The sequence below is a fragment of the Henckelia pumila genome, chromosome 1 (assembly GCF_033568475.1).
Source record: "Henckelia pumila isolate YLH828 chromosome 1, ASM3356847v2, whole genome shotgun sequence".
NCBI lineage: Eukaryota > Viridiplantae > Streptophyta > Magnoliopsida > Lamiales > Gesneriaceae > Henckelia > Henckelia pumila.
In genome coordinates this window covers 127,949,993-127,954,616 of record NC_133120.1, presented here as the reverse complement: position 1 = coordinate 127,954,616, position 4,624 = coordinate 127,949,993, and the positions used below count along the sequence as shown (strand labels likewise).

At 34.5% G+C, this 4,624-nt stretch overlaps 1 non-coding gene across 1 annotated transcript; it reads right to left on the bottom strand.

The window, feature by feature from the left end:
• Positions 1-3,753: 3,753 nt before the first annotated feature.
• LOC140876758 (small nucleolar RNA R71) lies at positions 3,754-3,863 on the bottom strand. The gene has a single exon (XR_012148993.1). It is a non-coding gene; the product is annotated as a small nucleolar RNA R71 (small nucleolar RNA).
• Between the last annotated feature and the right edge of the window lie 761 nt (positions 3,864-4,624).

Genomic DNA, 4,624 nt, shown 5'->3' with positions numbered 1-4,624 from the left:
CAGCTCAATCCGATAGTTAGAACTCAAGTTATGAATTTTACAAAATTGTTGTGCGTTGCAAAAAAAATAGGGGCGCTCCCGAGAGGCCATTTCTTACCGCTCGGGCGCACCTGCAAAGAAATTTTACCCTGGGACAGAATGTTATGGTGCTCGAGCGACCATTTTTTTACCGCCCGAGCGCTCTTGCATTTTTGGAAAATTGTATTTCTCGGGTGTTTTGAAAGGTAAGAAGTGTTAGGCCATAAAAATAGAAGAAAGACTCACGTTTTGAGGGTTCCACGCGTCAGAAACGCAAGGGAGGCGGCGACAATCTAAGAAGAAGAACGAAAATAAGGAGACAACTTGAAGAACTCAAGAACCGCATAAACTAGTTTTCTCTTACTCTTTTATTTTATTTGTTGGGATTTAGGGGATCCTACCTCCAAAACTATGTTTTGATTTTTTCTTGAAGGTCGAATTTGGCTTTTAAGAGTTCTTGATTATATTATTGTGTTTATTGCAATTTTGGAGATTGATCAGATTTTTATTGATTTTATGTGTTATAATTAATTCCGATAGGAGATTTTATGACATGGATCTACAACTTGCATAGAGATATGAAGTTGGGTATATGTTGATAGTCATAGACCACCAGGTTGAAAGCTAGAGGATTCCACAAATCATTAATTCAATTGCAATTGTTAAATAACACAAGTAGACTTGGTTATTACAATTCGTTAATTAGATTAATATAGCTCGAGAGAGTATATTGATAGATTAGGGAATTCTGTCAAAAGCATGACTTGAGAATTAAAATTCAATCATTAGAGAAGAAAAGGGGTAGGTGAACCGAGATCCTAACAATCGTTTATTTATTTTTTGAATTTAATTTATTGTTTAGATTTTCTTTCATCTTTTTATTTTAGTTTAATAATTTATTCTCTTTATCGTTATAATTAATTAAAGAATCATACTTGAGGTAATTTTGTCATAAATCAATCTCTGTGGGACGATACTCGTACTCATGTACACTATATTATTGCTTGACTCGTGCACTTGCGATATACTCGAGCTTAATTGATATATATATTTAGGTTGATTTTCATTGATCGTATTTGCTCGATCAAGTTTTTGGGTTGCCTTTTATGTTTGTTCATGCATAATGTTATGTGATTGCATATCATTTGTCTTCTCATGCATGTTGCCGATGGATGAAATCATAAAAGCCAATGATTATTAGAGAATTTTTTTTTGAAATTTGTAGCCTTTGAAATAATAATAGACCTTTGGATTGATTGCGGACATTCCTTTGCACTATAGTTCAGCTGGTGAAGTGCACTAAGAAAAACAAAATTTCAGTGGCTAGATCATTGCACGACACTAAGGGTTTTTCGAACTCAAACAAATAGCTTGTGATTTTAGTTGAATCTACTAATGCATTGATGATTTTGGAAAGTGAATGATTTATAGCGCACTCAAAATTTTGTTTTTAAAAAATGTTCCATCCAGGCTTGATTAGGGATTGAAATCCTAATCCCTAAATCACAGCTAAGTTTGCAGATTTAATTGGACATGAAAAACTGATTTCTTGAAATAAAAAATCCAAATTTTTAACAAAGATACTCCATTCGGCTATAGACGAGGAGATTGAAATTCGAATCCTATCGAAGTTATAGCTAAGTCTGTGGGTTAAATGGGGTATGAAAAAATTTTAAATAATTCCATCCGGGCTTGATTTGGGATTGAAATTCCAATCATTAAATCTGAGCTAAGTTTGCGGACCAAATGGGATTAAAAATTTACCGGATTTAAAATCCGGTGGTGCGTAATTAATATCTATGGATCCTTCATGGTTAAATATTTTTCTGGAAATTCCATATGAGGTGAAAAGGTGGACATAACAGAGAGAATGGGTGTTTAAATTTTAGATTTACCCTGATGTGTAAATTAGATCTTTTAGCTCAAGTAAACGGAGTCTTTTAGAAGTGCATGACATTGGAGCCGCTACACACACACTCATGTTCACATGAAATCTGAAAGGCACATCATGATTTAACTCCAAGGCAGTGAAGTTATCGGAGGCTGAAATGTATGGGATAATCCATATGTTAGTGTGTTGCATTAGTTTGAAAATTTGTGTCTTCATGTTAGTTTATCACCTATGTTGCTCGAGGGCGAGCAAAAGTTTAGTTTGAGGAGGTTGACATGAGTGGTTTTTACGTGTTTTATTGCATCGTTTTGCATTTGTTTTGCATGATTTCATGTTTTTAAGTCAATTCATATTTATTATTGCATATTTGTTTCATTCAGATCACTCCTCATGATTTTTGGTTGGTTGTAGGCAAAATATGGAGAAAAAGAAGAGTTTGAGCACGGAACAAGTAGGAATCACAAAGCATTAATGGTCCAAAAATATGTTTTGACACTAGAATGATCCAAATCCATTCTCCACCGTCTAGATTGTATTTTAGGATTTTTTAAAGCTGATATCAAAATTTTAGCTCAGTCCGACGGTTAAAACTCAAGTTATGAATTTTACAAAAATGTTGCGCGTTGCGAAAAAATAGGGGCGTGCTGAGCGGCCATTTCTTACCACTCGGGCGCAGCTGCAAATAAATTTCACCCTGGGACAGAATGTTATGGCACTCGAGAGGCCATTTATTACCGCCCGAGCTCTCTTGCGATTTTGAAAAATTGTATTTCTCGGGTGTTTTGAAAGGAAAGAAGTCTTGGGCCACAAAAATAGAAGAAAGACTAACGTTTTGAGGGTTCCACACATTAGAAACGCAAGGGAGGTGGCGGCAATCTAAGAAGAAGAACGAAAAGAATGAGACAACTTGAAGAACTCAAGAACCGCATAAACTAGTTTTCTCTTTCTCTTTTATTTTATTTGTTGAGATTTAGGGTATCCTACCCCCAAAACTATGTTTTGATTTTTCTTTGAAGATCGAATTTGGTTTTTAAGAGTTCTTGATTATATTATTGTGTTTATTGTAACTTTGGAGATTGATCAACTTCTTATTGATTTTATGTGTTATAATTGATACCGAGAGAAAATTTTATGACATGATAAGGTAATATATTCATGGATATACAACTTGCACAGAGATATGAGGTTGGATACATGTTGATAGTCATAGACCACCAGGTTGAAAGCTAGAGAATTCTACAAATTGTTAATGCAATTGCAATTGTTAAATAACACAAAGAGACTTGCTTATTACAATTCGTTAATTATATTAATATAGCTCGAGAGAGTATATTTATAGATTAAGAAATTCCGTCAAAAGCATGACTTGGGAATTAAAATTCAATCATTAGAGAAGAAAAGGGGTAGGTGAACCGAGATCTTAACAATCGTTTATTTATTTTCTGAATTTAATTTATTGTTTTGATTTTATTTCAACCTTTTATTTTAGTTCATTAATTTATTCTCTTTATCGTTATAATTAATTAAAGAATCATACTTGAGGTAATTTTGTCGTAAATCAATCTCTGTGGGACGATACTCGCACTCATGTACACTATATTATTACTTGACTCGTGCACTTACGATATACTCGAGTTTAATTGATATATATATTTAGGTTGATTTTCATTGGTGGTATTTGCTCGATCAAGTTTTTGGCGTCATTGCTGGGGATTGAATAAACAATTTTTTACTTATTGTTATCTTTAGTTAATTTTTTTTATTTCTTTATTCTATTTTATCCTGCGTGATCTATCATTTCCTATTTTATTTTTGCAGGAATTCATCTAGTGTAATACTTTGAGATGTTCAATCGAAAAATATTCACGAGTTTTATCCAGAAACATGGAGAGTCATTCTACGCAGCATGGGAGAGATTCAATAATTTGGCGAACACATTCCAGTATCATGATTTCTCCAATTAGTATCTTCTTAAATTTTTTCTTAATGGTTTGGATGCAGTGACAAGGAGATGGATAATTAATGGAGCTTTGCAAACTGGTTGTCCACTATTTGCCGAGATGATGATAGTGTGATACACATATTAGAGGATATGGCAGAATTTGACTATCACCGGTATTGGGATCTTACACTACAGATTTGGAGCCACCAATACCCACAAGATACTCATTACCCAGATTTTTCATATCAACCATTCGAGCTTCAAGAGGAGAAGATAATTTGTTCTCAATTGATCATACATTCACTAAAGGATATGGTGAGCAAGTACGTGGCCGTGACCGAGCAAGCTATCGAAGATCTAATCAATTCTAGATGCCACCATGAGGAGCAGATAGATAATCTCAAAATATCAATTCTCCCTGAACACCGAGAAAATGAAGTGAAGAAAGATACTCAAACAATGATCCCCCAAATTTGGTTCGATGATGATGACTCAGAGAACCATGATTTGGAGTGCGAATTAATTTATGTTGATGATCTTGAGGTGTTTGAGTATTCTCTTCCCATTGAACCTCAACCGGAAGGAGTTTTGAGGGAGAAAATATATGCAGATACACCGCGAGCACCGATTTCACAAGAATTTGTTCTCCGAGAACCTACAGATATGTTATCCTCCCATGTTTATCAGGTACTATGGAGTGTTGTTGAGGTGACGAGCTTAAACTGCATACATCTGGCCAAGCTTGAGTGCACATTGAACAAAGACCCATTGGT